Here is a 17,942-nt window from a genome sequence, read left to right as displayed (position 1 = left end):
TTCCCCTGCAGGACTCCCAGTACTCCCCCTAGTGGTATAAGTCGGCATAAAGCCTGAATCTAGGGCATACATATTTTCCATCCTGGATGCAACCAGTTAATTTTACCTGCCTGCTGTCACATCCCCCCCCCCCTTGTTTCAACCTTGGGGTTGGAACACACGCAGTCAGGCACGCATTTACCCAAGACAAAGCATCCACATTCCCTATTTTAACGCCAGGGCGATGCTTTACTGTACAGTTGAATTCCTGTAGGGCCAGGAACCACCTATTTATCCTTATATTGGTCTCCTTGTTTTGAGCCATCCACTTTAAAGGAGCGTGATCAGTAACCAGGTCAAAGTGCCTACCTAGCAGATAGTACCAAAGGGAATCTAGAGCCCTTGGTGTAATTTACCTCATGGGACTTTCCTGCTGAGGTAAATGATTGGGTGCTCTTCCTAATTCCAGACCTGGGACAACACTGCTCCTAACCCAACGTCTGATGCATCAGTTTGTACAACAAAGTCCTTAGAGAAGTCTGGTGAGTACAACACTGGCTAGCTACATAAGGCTGTTTTTAAGGACTGGAATGCTGCTTCAGCCTCTGGGGACCATTTAACCATGACAGACTCTTTCCCTTTTGTCAGGTTGGTGAGGGGCACAGCCTGAGAAGCAAAATGGGGAATGAATCGTCGATAATAGCCAGTGATTCCCAGAAAGGCTCGTACCTGCTTCTTGCTATTGGGACGTGGCCAACTCTGTATGGCCTCGACTTTATTGACTTGGGGTTTTATCACTCCCCTCCCAATAGTGTACCCAAGATATTTGGCCTCCTCCTGTCCAATGGAACACTTCTTTGGATTGGCCGTAAACCCATCTTCCCGGATAGAGTCTAAGACTGCTTGCACTTTTGGCAGATGTGAGACCCAATCTGTGCTATGGATAAATCACATCATCCAGGTAAGCTGCAGCATACTTCTGATGGGGGCCTCAGAATCTTGTCCATTTTCTGCTAGAATTTTGCCAGCGCATTCTGCAACCCAAACGGCATTCTCTTATATTGGAATGCCCCATCTGGGGTTACAAACGCAAGACCCTTTGGCGAGATCGAGAGTTGTCATGTATCGGGCTGTTCCCAGCCGGTCGATCAACTCATCTATACGCGGCATGGGGTAGGTGTCAAATTTTGTAACTTTATTCAATTGTCGAAAGTCGTTACAAAAATGCCAGCTCCCATCAGGTTTGGGCACTAGTACGATAGGACTGGACCAGTCACTCTGGGACTCCTCTATCACACCCAATTTCAGCATCCTTTGAACCTCCCCACGTATTGCCTCCCGTCGGGCCTCTGGTATTTTATAAGGTTTTAGTTTTACCCTTTCTCCTGGCGGGGTGATAATGTCATGCTCTACGCCAGATGTTTGTCCCGGCAGCTCAGAGAAAATCTCTTTGTTGCGAAGTAAAAACTCTTTAACCTCCTTTTGTTGGGGTTTCGATAAGGTGACTGCGATTCCAACCTCAGGAACTAAGCAATCAGACTGGGAATGGAGACAAAGTCTCTGCGACTAGGGATTCCCTATCCCTCCAGGCTTTCAGAAGATTGATGCAATATATCTGTTCTGGCTTTCGCCTTCCTGGCTGTCTGACCCTGTAGTTCACCTCATTTACTTTTTCAATTATTTAGTATGGACCTTGCCATTTGGCCAGGAATTTTCTTTCAACCGTAGGGACTAGCACCAATACCCTATCCCCCTGGGAAAAGGTACGGGTCTTGGCCCCACGGTTGTACACTCTCTGCTGTGCTAATTGCACTTGGGCCAAATGTTCCTTTACGATTGGCATTACCTGTGCAATTCTATCTTGCGTCAGGGCGACATGCTCAATCACACTCCTGTGGGGAGAACTCTCATTTTCCCAAGTTTCTTTGGCGATATCCAGCAGCCCTCTTGGGTGTCTCCCATAGAGTAACTCGAAGGGTGAGAAACCCGTAGAGGATTGGGGTACCTCCCTAATGGCAAACATCAAATAGGGTATTAGTCCCAATTCTTTCCATCTCTATCCACCACCTTCTTTAACATTTGTTTTAGGGTTTTGTTGAATCTTTCAACCAACCCATCTGTTTGGGGGTGATACACAGACGTACGCAATTGTGCCACTTTGAACAACTTGCATAGTTCTTTCATAACCCGGGACATAAAGGTGTACCTTGGTCTGTAAGACGTTCCTTACAAATACCCACGCGGCCAAAAACAAGAGATAGGCTATGGTTTTGGCCGAGGTATTTCAAAGAGGAATCGCTTCCGGATATTGAGTGGCATAGTCCAATATAACCAAAATGTACTGATGCCCCCTAGCGGACTTCATTATCAGACCTATCAAATCCACTGCGATCCTCTCAAAGGGGACCTCAATGATAGGAAGAGGTACCAACGGGTTACGGAAATGTGGCATAGGTTCCGACTTCTGACACACAGGGCAGGAGGAACAATGATTTTCTGTTTCCTTCAAGACCCCAGGCCAATAGAATTTCTGCAATACTCTCTCTCTAGTTTTCTCTGTCCTCAGATGACCTCCAAGAATGTGCCCATGGGCCAATTCTAACACCAACTTCCTGTAAGGTTTGGGCACCACAAGTTGTTCAATGTTTTTTTCTGCACTTTGAGCCACTCGATACAGCAAGTCCCTTTCCACAATGAAGTACGAGTAAGTGCAAGTCTTATCTGGGTTCACTAAGTCGCCATCTATTTTCACCACATTTTCCCGTGCCTTTATTAGGGTGGGGTCTTTTAACTGTTCTGTGGCAAAATTTTACCTGTGAACCTCAAGATCCGAAAACTCCACAGACGGCATGTTTTCGTCTGAGGATGTTGGCTCCTCCCCAGTTTCTCGAGTTTCCCCCGCCAATACCGACAAGGGAAATTCTGGAGAGTCCTCACCACTCTCAGAGGAATTCTGGTCATCACCTTCCTGGTCTATAGGGGCACCAGTGGAGGGCTCAGGACAATTCCAGAGTTCCCAGAACTTTGGAAAATCCTTTCCCATAATGGCATCATGTGGTAAGTGAGACACTAACCCCACCTGATGAGAGAGGTTACCTTTGGGGGTCTCAAAAAACACTGAAGTCACAGGATATCTCGGGTGTCCCCATGCACAAAAATAACAACCATTTTGTTATTCCCAGAGACCTCTGTAGTAACTAATTCAGCTTTTATCGATGTCACCAGGCTACCTGAATCCAGCAACACATCAACATTTCTACCATTAATACACATTTTACATAAATGTTTCTCAGCTCCCCGAATGGCAGTGCATGCAACTGTCGCAAACAGCGACTGACGTCTGTCAGTCACATTGCACATTGCATAGGTTCATCCACAACTGGGCAATTGGCTGCAATATGTCCCTCTTGCCAGCAGCGGTAGCAAATAATCTTTTTTCGCTGCCTCTTGTGGCCTGGGCTTCCCGGGCTGCTCCCGCCAGATATTATGTAGAACTCCCACCCTCTCACTCTCTCCACGCTCACCGCTTGGAGTCATCTTACCCACCACTGGGGATGGTCTGGTCTTCGGGAGGAAAGTCCATGAGTCCCTGGAAGAGACAGTCAGGTTCTTTGTAGCCAAGTGCCTCTCAACCAGATCCACAAGCTTATCTGCAGTTTCTGGGTCTCCATGGCTTACCCACTTTTGGAGGGCAGTAGGAAGAGCTCTCAGGAAACGATCCATAACAACACGTTCCAAAATCTTTGGTGCGGTCAAAGTCTCTGGCTGCAGCCACTTCCTGCTCAGGTGAATGAGATCATACATTTGAGACCTGGGGGGTTTTCCAAGCCGGAAAGTCCAGTTATGTATACGATGAGCCCAGACAGCCAGGGTGACACCCAGCCGTGCCAATATTTCCGTTTTTAGCACCACATAGTCTTTTGCTTGGTCAGGCTCTAGGTCATAATAAGCTTTCTGCGATTCCCCAGTTAACAGAGGGGCCACCAGTCCAGCCCACTGCTCCTTAGGCCACTTTTCCCTTTCAGCAGTCCTTTCAAATGTGGTCAAAAACAACTCCGGATCATCCTCTCCAGTCATTTTTGTCAGTAAACGGCTCACACCAAAGGATGCGGTATTAGTGGAACCACTTGCCTCACTGGTCTGCGGACGTTGCTGCATTAATGTCTCCATTTGTTGTTGGAGACTCTGCTCTTGCTTCTTCAACAGGTCTATGAAGCAGGCCTCAGATTGCTGCTGGGCTTGTTGCTGAGCTTCCAGACTCTGCTGGTGAGCTTGCTGCTGAGGTGCAAGGCTCTATTTCAAAGTTGAATTTGTCTGCTGTTGAGCTGCAAGGCTCTTTAGCAAACCCGCATTTGTCTGCTGCTGATTTGCATTTGCTAGAGCCAGCTGTCTCAGTATCTCCTCCATGCTGGCCTTAAAAAAAAACTGCCCCGGCTTCTCCACCAACTGTGAGGGGGTTAGCTCGGCACCAGGTGCAGGTTATTTATACTATATGCAGTGAAAAATATAACAGCAAAACAAAAAGAAACATGAAAAGAAATCCTGGTCAGCTTGACCGCTTACTACACAGGTAGATTCCCTATCTATCAACTAGGTGCAGCCTTGTGCTGCCCCAGTCCCTATCTCCCTGTTTTAGAAGTTTGCCACACAGGCGTTGACTCACCGCACAGGACAGATAACATACTCCGCAGTCTACACAAACACAGAACTGGTTCCAGGGTGGAGCATCTCCCTAAGCATGCTGCGTTTTTTTATATAGGCCTTAATGAGCCCACTTACTTCAGTTTGGCTTATTAACTCTTCCCCTGCAGGACTCCCAGTACTCCCCCTAGTGGTATAAGTCGGCATAAAGCCTGAATCTAGGGCATACATATTTTCCATCCTGGATGCAACCAGGTGATTTTACCTATATGTGTATAAGGTGTTGACTGCGCTACCTTTCAAATCAATTTTTTACATATACATATGTGATTTTACATGACTCTTAATATCACCACTCAAATTCATCAATAAAAAAAACTTATACAAATTATAAAGTGCAAAGTCCAATATGTATCCACGTGTGTTAATTGGTTTCTATCCACTTGTGATGGTAAAGTTGTGGCTTCTCCACCATTTAATTGTGCTGCTATGGTGCTCCTCCTTATTTAATAAAAAGTGACTTTCAGTGCCAAAACCACCACCTCTTAAGGATTGGCCACTCACCAGATTAAAAACACATTCAAGCCCTCGGTTCATTTAAGGGATAACCAATCCACTTGCAGCTGTCCCCAGTGCTGCTTGGTATATGAATATGTCCTCATGAAAAACAAACAGCCTTCATAGCGCAATATGTTTTGACCATTTATTAAAAGATTAGATAAAAAAGCTGTGCAACTCACATGTTTCTGGTGCCCCTATGCTGGCACCAAGCTTCTCCAGCGGTTTGCATAAAGTGATAAGGGTCTCCGTTGGTCCCGTTCGTTGGCGTGCGGCTCAAGTCTCGTTTTCGCCGTGAGGCTTCCTGATGATGCAATTACGTTTGCAAAACACGTAGAGGCTGCTGGGAACACACACGTGACGCTACGTCATCCCCTGTCACCCCCAGGTTACGTGCATGTTTTCAAAATGAAAGTGGGCCGCTATGGGTCCCAGTCCAGCCCTGGGGACATGCATCACATCCTTTTGGAAACGATAGCCAAATGGATGTTTGCCCTGCAGACTAAAATCCCTCCAGCAGCCAATCATAGGTGGGACATAGATCTATTTTTAAAGTGATGTTGGCAACCTGTTGATAGATCATGCATTCTCATTAAATGTTAGATCAGGCTACTCCTTCCAATTAGTTTATTGGCTGGTGGGATTATTTACATGTGACTCTTTCTGCACAACACTTGAGGTCTGTATATCGTATGATATTGCTCATATATGCTACTCAGGAAATTACTTCCATCTACATCCTCATACATATTATTAATTTCTTTTCGTATATATTCCCGTACAAACCACTTTTTTCTGCAGTTCTTTTTGTTATTTTTATCTTTTATCTAATTACATTTTTCGCTCCTTTGTCATTCCTCTTTCACTCCCCTCCACCTGTCGGGAACACTCTCAGGTCTTCACAGCTAATTTGCCTAATTAATTTCATGAGCTATTAGACATGTGCACACTGAAATATTTTGTTTTGGAATTTCAGTTTCATCTGAAAAATAAATGTATTTAGTTACTCCCGAAATTCGTTTTTTATTTATTTTGTTTAGTTAAAAAATGCATTTGTACGAATATCTGAATTAAGGTCTAATCTGCCAATTGAAGGCTTATGGTGTCTGTCGGATGTTCTAAGAAGATTCGACGAAGCAGCTAAACTGTACGACGCCGAAATCGTACATTTCCGGGCGATTGCTCCTCCCACAAGCTATAGTAGAATTCTAATGTTGCTTGACTGGTTATAATTATAATTATTAATTATTATTACTAGTCAAACAACATTAGCAGCTTCTTGATCGTTGCATGCCGATGTACGTCAGCAGAATGGCACAGGCTAGCAGGCGCACGCACGCCCCCCCCGCGGGAGCGTGCTTGACAGTCCTGCGGACTCAATGTCAGCTGGTGGCCCACGATTGCGACGAGGAGAGGCAGAACGGGGAGATGCCTATGTAAACAAGGCATTTCCCTGTTCTGCCTAGTGACATGACAGGGATCTACTGCTCCCTGTCATCGGGAGCAGTGATCTCTGTCATCCTAGGTAGCCCATTTTGCCTACAGCTAGACCACGCTGAGGGAACACACTTAAACCCTTGCTCACCTTCTAGTGTTTAACCCTTTCCCTGCCAGTGACATTTACACAGTAATCAGTGGCTATTTTTAGCTCTGATCACTGAATAAATGTCAATGGCCCCAAAATAGTGTCAAAAGTGTCCAATCTGTCCGCCGCAATGTCACAGTCCTGATAAATATTGCAGATCACTGCTATTACTAATACAAAAAAAATAATACTAAAAATGCCATAAGTCTATCCCTATTTTGTAGACTCTATAACTTTTGCGCAAACCAATCAATATACACTTATTGCTTTTTTTTTACCAAAAATATGTAGAAGCATACATATCAGCCTAAACTGAGAAAGAAATGTGTTTTTTTTATATATTTTTGGGGGATATTTATTATAGCAAAAAGTAAAAAATATTGCTTTTTTTCAAAATTGTCGTTTTTTTTTTTGTTTATAGCGCAAAAAATCAAAATCGCAGAGGTGATCAAATACCACCAAAAGAAAGCTCTATTTGTGGGAAAAAAAGACAAAAAAAATTTTTGTTTGGGTACAGCGTCGCACGACTGCACAATTGTCAGTTAAAGCGAAGCAGTACTGAATTGCAAAAAATGCTCTGGTCATTAAGGAGGTAAAATTTTCTGGGCTGAAGTGGTTAGAATTCTTTTATAGCCTATGGGTGGAGCATTTGACCGTTAATGACCGTTAAATAATGCGTATGTTTTTAGCTGCTTCATCGAATCTTCATGTCTCTATGATGTTGAAACTTTTCTCTCTATGTTGAATAATCTTGGACTAACAGAGTTAGGTTGGGCACATTTGACCGCAGGTTCGATAGACACAGATCTCTATTGTCACCATCATTGCCCTTTAATGCAGCTTGATCAATGACCATCTACAACCTCACAATTGCCCATCAATGCAGCTTGATCAATGCCCATCTGGAGCCTGATCAATGCTCATATGCAGCCTCACCATTTCCATGAATGTAGCCTGATCAATGCTCATCTGCAGCCTCACCTCAGATTACTGCTACCTCAGAGGGGACAGGGAGGGGGGTGGACGAGCGCCGTCAAATTACATACAGTGAGAATCTCCTGTTTACTCAGAGGCCTCTTTAATACAAAGCCCCGCCTCCTAGACCGGCTTCTATGATAGACAGAACACTGGTCAAATGCCGGCCCAGAAGACAGGACTTCCTATTACAGAGGCCACTGAGTAAACAGGAGATTCTCGCTGTATGTAATCTGATGGCACTCGTCCCGCCCCCCCTCCCCATTCCCCAAATTGCAGTATTGGCGTATAACACACACACTATTTGCACCCGATTTTCAGGGTGAAAAAGTGTGTGTTATACGCCAATAAATACAGTAATTGTTTATCCACCTCATTACAGACCTGGGTGATTTGATACAGTAAATCCCAAAGTAATGCAAAATGCACCCATTTATAACTTTAAAGTGGTTGTAAAGGCACAAGGTTTTTTACCTTCATGCATTCTATGCATGAAGGTAAAAGACCTTCTGTGTGCAGCAGCACCCCCCCTCCTGCCCAGCACCCCCAATACTTACCTGAGCCCCCTCTCGATCCAGCGATGTCCAGGAGAGCCTTGCCTCTCTGGGGGCTCACACTCCTGATTGAAAATGGCTCCCGCTGTTGGCAAAAGCCAATCACAGCCAGTAAGCCAATTAGGAGACAGAGCGGGCAGGGCCAAGCCGTGGCACAGTGTGTGAATTTACACACAGAGCAGCGGCTCAGCTTGGGTACCCCCGTAGCAATCTGCTTGCTGTGGGGGCACTCAGCAGGAGGGAGGGGCCAGGAGCACCGGCGTGGGACCTGCGAAAAGGAGGATCAGGGCTGCTCTGTACAAAACCACTGCACAGAGCAGGTAAGTATAAAAAGTTTGTTAATTTTTTTTTATATAAAAAACAAGACTTTAATTTAACTTTAAAGTGGCATTAAGCCCAGACTATGAAAAACTTTCATTACATTATATAACAGAGTGTTCATACTCACAAAGCCACTAAAGCATTAGTTTTGTGTACAGTAAAATATACCGGTTTGATGCTGTCTTCAGCTGTCTCTCCCATGTAGCAATAACTCACGGTGGAGCTGCTGGTTTAAAGCGGGCTGTTACCGTCACCTGTGTAACCTCAATTTCACCAGAACCGGGTCTAGGGTCCCGTTGAGCTTAATACAAAACAGTGTAAGCACCAGACACTTGAGTATCTTTTCCAATGCTTTAATAAAGAGTAACTGAAGGAAGTAGCAGGAAAGAGGTAGAAGAAGAGTTGCAGGGAAGTTTAAATACCTTTTCTTGATGTAGTATTAAGAATTGGAATCTTGTAGATGAATGGATTTTCCTTTTAGAGTTGAATCTTTGCCCGCCCGGATAGGTTTTTCTCACTAACCTAGCAGCCGATACGCAGCACGAACAAAAGTCTCTGCAACAGACTTGAATGAAATAGAAACCTGTACGATCCTCTGCCACAGGATGTAATGGTTTACGATGGATAGCAAACACAGCACTAGAACCTTTAAGCCGACCCAGCAGTACTATGTGGTAGGTTAACTTTAGGATGCGTCCTCCAACTGAGTCACCAGGCCCCTCTCCAGACCAGCACTCTGCATGATCCTTCCATGACGGGTCCTCCCCTGGGATCTCCTCAGTTGTCCAGCTTCTTCCCATAGGACAGACAGCACAGGACCATTCCCTCACCGCTGTGGTAGGCCCCAGACAGGCTTCTGGGCCCACCCACACGCTGCAGCAACGTGGTCCTCCCAGTCAGAGGACCACGCGGTAGTACTCCTAACACATACCTGTCGACCAGGAGGGCCAGCAGGTGGAACGAAAGACCCCTAAAACATGGCGTCTGTCCCATAAATACCCTCTCCCAGAATGCAACTCGGAGGACCACCTCCACCGAGTTATCCCCGGGACAGAGGAGCACTCATACGCTTTAACATGTTGCCTTTCCAACACCGACCCACAGGCACAGTGTGAAACTACATGCAACACAGCCAAACTGGAACACAGGCTAAATCTGACTATGTATGAAACAGCCCACTAAATTTACCTATAAACTGTAGATTTAAAATCTACCAGCGCTACATACTCCCCCCACTAAAATAGACGTTGTCCTCAACGTCTGTCAAAATAACTCCCAAGCTTAGATGAGGAAGAGGAAAAGACAGTGTAGAAATATTACAGTTTCAACATTTATACAATAACATATTCACATAAGACATGTCACAAACCCTCACATCTATTTAGCTGAAAAGCCTAACAGCTTGATAGGAGATCCAATGGTTCCTGAAAAAAAAACAAAGTTAGACACACAAAAATATACAGTATCTTCACTAGACAAAGCCTCATTCCAGCAGAAGAATGACACTCTCTTCCCACATATTTTCCTTTTAATGGAAATAAACTAAAGTAACTTGAAAAGTCCATCCCTATCTATAAAGAAAATCCAGCTAGCAAAGAGTCTTTGGATTTGAAAACGCTGGGATGAATATTATCTCTTGACCATGGAGATCTCTAGATACTGACACTTTCTAACTACACACCCCAAAGTCACTTTTCATAATCACCAATAAAACCGGGGATCTGGCAATGTCAATTTCTTTCCTAGTTTATCCACGGTAGTGATAAAGTACACAACATCATCTTTTCCAGGTCTGCAAATGACCATTTTGTCAGCATAGATGTGCCGACCATAGTTCCAATGTAGGAAACATCCACTGAAGCGTTCATCCATGGCAACAGAATACCCAGCTTTCCGGAAAGGTTTTGGTACAGACAAATAGTCCCAAACAGATTCACTGTACCACTGTTCCCGGTTGGCCTCAATTTCCTGCATAATCTCCTGAGTAACGTAGGGAAATTCCAGGCCATATTCTGTGGCAACTCGTTTGGTGAGCACTCTCTGTAAACGGGCAAGTCTAGGCAAAGGTCTATTTTTTCCAAACCAGGAGGCACACAAGAATTCGGTGATTTACTCACCATAGTTCCGACGGGTGTCAGAAGCAAACTAGCAACTTTAGACAATGTCTCTTTGGTAGTACTGTGTGGCTCCACACAAGGTGATGTCTTTCCAGAATCCATGGCTATCCATTCTGAAAAAGTAAGGGCAGAAGCAACATCTTCACCCTGGGCCCACAATAGTTCCTGTGACATTGTTTCAAACAAATCATCATCACCGGAGAGATCCGACATCGAAAATATCTCCGAGTCTCTCAACTCTTCTGCCGGCAAATATTTACAGAGTCCCAGATATGTACCCCTCTGATCTCTCACCCGTTCCTGACGTGGACTTCTCCGGATCCATATATTTCTCCGTCTCAAGGTTCGGGTAGTCTCTGGGGTAGGCCTCGACCACGGCCGCGGGAAGCCTTCACATATCCCACCTTCCTTGGAACAGGTGCAACGAGGATAGGTGTAGTAGACGTAGAAATAAAGGTGATGTCCGCTGAGTAACAGCAACATCTTACTCGGAAGCACTCATGGTAGCAGATGAGATCACGGCCTGTTGCTCTCCAGCAGCAATGGCAGCAGTTTCCAGTGTGGCAATTCCTGTAGCCCAATCCACATGATAAGCACGGGGCGACATGGTAGGTTGCTCCACTGTGAACAAATATTCTCCGCACTGCAAACATCGGACAAATGGACGGAGATGTATGGCCAGTCCTTCACACTTGTGGCAAAGCATGCCCAGCCCTTCGATATCTCCAACAGTGTATAGCACAAACCGCCCCTGCGGCTTCAAACGAATGCCGGTATCTGTCAGCAGGGTTCCGGTCAGCATAGCACCCGCAGCGGTACTTGTAGGGAACATCTTAGATCCCATAGTACCAATGGAAAAGAAGACATGGCTGCACTCTGATCCTCTCAGCACGATCACGAGGCCTCTCTTCTCCTTTGGCACCAAACACACACACGCGCGTCCCAGGGCGATAACAAGTACGTTAGGCTCCTCCCACTTGTTCTTCTGATCACGTAGCTCCCAGGCTTTTACTTCTCACCCGCAGCCTACGCAGTCAGAAATAAAGTCCTGCAATTTAACCCCTTTTTCTCCTGGCAAAAGTGACAAAGTCCAGAACTCTTTTAACATAAACTCCTGGTGAAATACTTCTCAGGGTTGCGGCAGGTAGATGGCTAACAATCCCGGACGACGCCCCCACATGTAGCAATAACTTACGGTGGAGCTGCTGGTTTAAAGCGGGCTGTTACCGTCACCTGTGTAACCTCAATTTCACCAGAACCGGGTCTAGGGTCCCGTTGAGCTTAATACCAAACAGTGTAAGCACCAGACACTTGAGTATCTTTTCCAATGCTTTAATAAAGAGTAACTGAAGGAAGTAGCAGGAAAGAGGTAGAAGAAGAGTTGCAGGGAAGTTCAAATACCTTTTCTTGATGTAGTATTAAGAATTGGAAACTTGTAGATGAATGTACTTTCCTTTTAGGGTTAAATCTTTGCCCACCCAGATAGGTTTCTCTCACTAACCTAGCAGCCGGTACGCAGCACAAACAAAAGTCTCTGCCACAGACTTGAATGAAATAGAAACCCGTATGATCCTCTGCCACAGGATGTAATTGTTTACGATGGATAGCAAACACAGCACTAGAACCTTTAAGCAGACCCGGCAGTACTATGTGGTAGGTTAACTTTAGGATGCGTCCTCCAACTGAGTCACCAGGCCCCTCTCCAGACCAGCACTCTGCATGATCCTTCCATGACGGGTCCTCCCCTGGGATCTTCTCAGTTGTCCAGCTTCTTCCCGTAGGACAGACTGCACAGGACCATTCCCTCGCCGCTGTGGTAGGCCCCAGACAGGCTTCTGGGCCCACCCACACGCTGCAGAAACGTGGTCCTCCGTGTCGGAGGACCATGCGGTAGTACTCCTAACACGTGCCTGTCGGCCAGGAGGGCCAGCAGGTGGAACGAAAGACCCCTAAAACATGGCGTCTGTCCCATAAATACCCTCTCCCAGAATGCAACTCGGAGGACCACCTCCACCGAGTTATCTCCGGGACAGAGGAGACACCGACCCATGGCGACAACGACACCCACAGGCACAGTGTGAAACTACATGCAACACAGCCAAACTGGAACAGAGGCTAAATCTGACTATGTATGAAACAGCCCACTAAATTTACCTATAAACGGTAGATTGAAAATCTATCAGCGCTACACCTATCTACTATGTGCTGCACACTGCAGGCTGAGATTGTTTAGAGCAGCTGGTGTCCTCTACGGATTATACTCAATTTCAGTTCCCTTCTAAGCTCTTCATTTCCTCCTTTTTCCTATTGGTGCACCCAACATGAGTATAGATTCACACGTGGGCATATATACAGTGGTAAGTGACACTTCCCTCCCTCCTCCTATTGTTAAACACTCTGGGGGCAGGATATAGTATACTGAATGACTACATTCACTAAAAAACTCACAAAAAGCGTAGTTTTAATATAAATCAGTATTAAATATATCTAATGTAATTACTAAGCAAAAAAGAGCCTTGGATGCAAATGCCATCTGAACAAAATAAAAGCTAGTGTCAATTATCTCTCAGTCTGCCTACACTTTATTAATGCACAAAAAATATGCATTTAATGTTCAATAAAGATTTATTCGAAACCAGTGGTGGCTGGCTCAAAAATTCAGGGGGCCTCAAACCAACACCACCCCACACCTGGGGGATGGCAAACAAAAACAGCACAGAATACAATCTCAAAACACAGAAATATATATTAGCTCTGCTCTGACACAGATTTAAGTTCATACAGGGCCCACCAGCTAAAAGAGTTGTACAAGCCATGCATGGCTTTCAGGCAGCCCCCCTTCCCTGAGGGAGAAAGGTAACTCTCACCTGTCTGCTTCCCATCTACCACACTCCAATTCAATCACAGGCTGGCTATACCTGGATCAAAATTTGGCCAATTCAACAGGAACCGGCCTAATTTTGATCCATGTATCCCCATTCCCATTCATGAGAAGTTGATCTTTTAATCAACTTCTCACAGCTAGGATTGCTAGAAAATTTCAGTTCAACCAGCACTGCAGCCAATAGGTTCTGTGTATTCTGAAAGCAGGGAGGCGGCGGAGTCTCGCTGCTGTCAGAATACAATGACACAGCGAGGAGGATTCCACCATCCACATCAAATGTGTAGATGGGGGAATCAGTTCAGTTCTTTTTCATTAAGCCTACCTGGAACCTTTTTTTATTCCCTTTTACATATGGTTACCAGACAATATCCCTGATCACTACCACACCAGTCATATGATGACGCAGTACTACTCTTGTAACAAAAAATACAATTTTGAAAAATTATTTTATTTCATTTCTTCATTTTCCAAAAATTGAGAAAAAAATTACAATTTTACCAGTTACCAACCGGCCCATAGCTAAATGACGGTTGCAGGGCGGTTGGATAACTCTGGGAGAGCGTACAGTGACGTCCTCCCAGAATCCTGCTCTCTCGCGCCCCCCCCCCCAGAGGACCCGGCGCATCACTGATTATGGTAAATGGCCGCTGATCGCGGCCGTTTACCATGTGATCGCTCCGTCAAGTGACAGAGCGATCACATGTAAACAAACCGGCGTCATGACAAAGTCCCCCCCTCCCGCCGCTTTTAGGTGCTTCTACCAACTCACCGCTACGATCGAAGCCAGGATCGTTTTCCCAGCCTAGAGGTGAGATGTGGGGTCTTATTGACCCCATATCTCACTGTAAAGAGGACCTATCATGCCATATTCCTATTACAAGGGATGTTTACATTTCTTATAATAGGAATAAAAGTGATCAAAATATTTATTTTTTGGAAAAAAGCATGAAACTAAAATAAATAAAGTGAAATGAACAATAATAAAAAAAAAAACATTTTCCCCATGTCCTCGTGTGCTCGCATGCAGAAGCGAACGCATATGTAAGTCCCGCCCACATATGAAAATTGTGTTCAAACCACACATGTAAGGTATCGCTGCGAACGTTAGAGCGAGAACAATAATTATGGCCCTAGATCTCCTCTGTAACTAACAAACATGTAACATGTAAAAAATGTTAAAGTGTCGCCTACGGGGATTTTTAAGTAGAGAAGTTTGGCGCCATTCCATGAGTGTGTGCAATTTTGAAGGGTGACATGTTAGGTATCTATTTACTCGGCATAACTTCAGCTTTCACATTATGCAAAAACATTGGGCTAACTTTACTGTTTTCTTTTTTTAAAGCATAAAACAGTTTTTTTTCCAAAAAAAATGCGTTCGAAAAATTGCTGCGCAAATACTGTGCAAGATAAAAAGTTGCAATGACCGCCATTGTATTCTCTAGGGTCTTTGCTAAAAAAACATATATAATATTTTGGGGTTCTATGTAATTTTCTAGCAAATAAATGATGATTTTTACATGTAGGAGAGAAATGTCAGAATTGGCCTGGGTGCTCCAGAATGCCTGAAGGTGCTCCATGCATGTTGGGCCTCTGTATGTGGCCACGCTGTGTAAAAGTCTCACACACGGGAGTAATAGTAGAATGTGTTTTGGGGTGTAATTTGTGGTATGCATATGCTGCCTGTGAGAAATAACCTGCTAATATGACAATTTTGTGAAAAAAAAAAATCTTGATTTTGCAAAGAATTGTGGGAAAAAATGACAACTTCAAAAAACTCATCATGCATCTTTCTAAATACCTTGGAATGTCTTCTTTCCAAAAAGGGGGGTATTTGTACTTTTCTGGCATGTTAGGGTCTCAAGAAATTAGACTGTCAATACTTCAGGTGTGATCAATTTTCAGATATTGGCACCATAGCTTTTGGACTCTATAACTTTCACAAAGACCAAAAAATATACACCAATTTGGGTTATTTTTTTTTTTACCAAAGATATGTAGAGGTATAAATTTTGGCCAAAATATGTGAAGAAAAATTACTAATTTGCAAAATTTTATAACAGAAACGAAGAAAAAATTATTTTTTTTACAGAATTTTCGGTCTTTTTTCTTTTATAGCACAAAAAATAAAGAACCCAGCGGTGATTAAATACCACCAAAAGAAAGCTCTATTTGTGTGAAAAAAGGACAAAAATTTCATATAGGTACAGTGTTGTATGACTGAGTAATTGTCATTCAAAATGTGAGAGCACTGAAAGCTGAAAATTGGTCTGGTTATTAAGGGGTTTAAGTGCCCAGTGGTCAAATGGTTAAAAAGCTCACCATTTGTCAGGGATATGCACATGTAAGTATCCAGCAAGGATGACCAGATCAGTGGGCTGTACCTTAAGAAATCAGGCTGAAGGAAGTTAAATGAAGTTTATTAAGACAAATAATAAAATTCCAACTAACCGACACCAGTAACTATAAACAATATATATGACACATAAACCTGAAAGTTCAGCAATCCAAATAATAACCTAACTGCCTATGTGCAAATGGAGGGAGCACACCTGAGCAGGGCAAGGTCAGGACAGAGACAGGGGGCAGTATGGAGAAAGATACTGTGAGCTGGAAGCAGGCAGTAGGGTACAGGGAGGAGGTCTCAAAATCAAATACAGGAACAGGTACAGGAACAAGGATTAAGATCAGGCAGGGACAAGGCTCACAGGAAGAACAATGAAGCAGTGAACTTCAGTCAAGTGTGGGATTATATACCTTCCAGCAGCCCACGTCAGTTGCAGCCTAATTACTTGGATAGCCCAGCTGCTGGAAGACACCCACTGGTGGCCATAGGGAACTGTGCCCTTCGACTCTTCCAGCAGGTGACCCAGGTAATGACACAAGTCCTGACACCATGCCTCTTACTAAATACATTGGACTGTGTACTTTCCAAAAATGGGTTATTTGGGTGGTATTTGTAGTGTCCTGGCATTTTAGGGCCTCAAGAAATGAGATAAGCACTCAGTAGACTTATCAATTTGCAAAAACATATACCACCCTTTGTAGACTCTTTAACTTTTACACAGACTAAATAATATAACAGATTTGGGTTATTTTTTACCAAAGACATTTAGCAGAATACATTTTGGCTTACATTTATGAAGAAAGATTATTTATTTGCAAAATTTTGTAAGAGAAAAAGAAGAAAAAACATGTTTTTTTCAAATTTTTCAGTATTTTTTTTACATCGTTGGTGAGGTTAAAAAAAGACACAAGCCCATCCACCTCTGTGTGTGCATGTATGTTAATAATGCATTGTAAATCCTTGTATGTTCTGGTTGTTAAGGTGCCCATCTAATAGTTTTTTGAAATTATCGATGCTCCCTGCTGATACCACTGCTTGTGGAAGAGAATTCCACATCTTTAACGCTCTGACAGGAAAGAACACTCTATGCATTTTAAGGTTAAACCGCTTCTCTTCTAATTTTAATAAATGGCCACGTCTTTTAAAATTCCTTTTCACTGAAAAGTTTTTTCCCTATGCTAGGGTTGCCAGTACGGCATTTGTACATTAATATCATATCTCTTCTAAAGCGTCTCCTCTCCAGAGAGAATAAGTTCAGTGCTTGCAGCCTTTCCCCATAGCTGAGATCCTCCAGTCCCTTTATTAGCTTTGTAGCTCTTCTCTGGACTCTCTCCAGCTTCAGCACATCCCTCCTGAGGACTGGTGCCCAGAACTGGACGGCATACTCAAGATGCGGCCGGACCAGAGTCTTGTAAAGTGGGGGAAATATTGTTTTGTCTCTGGAGTGAATGCCTTTTTTAATGCATGCCAATATTCTGTTGGCTTTGCTTGCAGCTTTGTTTATATAGCAAAAATAAAAAAAACCTAATGGTGATTAAAACCACCAAAAGAAAGCTCTATCTGTCTCTAAAAAGTAATAAAAATGTGATTTGGGTGCAGTGTTGCATGACTGAGCAATTGGCATTCAAATTGTGACAGCACTGAAAGCTGAAAATTGGCCTTGAGGTGGTTAAGAGTAATAAGGTTTTGACCAGAAGTCTACTTTAAGTGTAACTTAAAAGTATTTAGGTCCAATTACCTATTTAAGAGCCAGGTAACATTTCAGCATAGAATTGTTTTCATTTGGCATACAATGCGGGAAATATATCTAAAACTGTAGCATACAAAATCTGGTTCAGCTCTGTATAGAAACTAATCTGCACCCAGGTTTTATTTTCAAAGCTCAATTGAACAAGTTGAAGTTAGAAGCTGATTGGCTACCATGCACAGCTGCTCCAGATTCTGAGTGCCCCAGTTTTAGTAGATCTCCCCCATTATGTACATT

The 17,942-nt window shown here is 43.9% G+C and overlaps 1 protein-coding gene across 1 annotated transcript in view; it reads left to right on the top strand.

Moving 5' to 3' along the window:
- The window catches only part of OLFML2A (olfactomedin like 2A), a 532,150-nt gene that overhangs the window by 351,832 nt on the left and 162,376 nt on the right, over positions 1–17,942 (top strand). The window lies entirely within an intron of this gene.

Source organism: Aquarana catesbeiana, linkage group LG09 (assembly GCF_042186555.1).
Source record: "Aquarana catesbeiana isolate 2022-GZ linkage group LG09, ASM4218655v1, whole genome shotgun sequence".
NCBI lineage: Eukaryota > Metazoa > Chordata > Amphibia > Anura > Ranidae > Aquarana > Aquarana catesbeiana.
The sequence above is the reverse complement of the archived record's forward strand: the minus strand, read 5'-3'. Positions and strand labels throughout refer to the sequence as shown.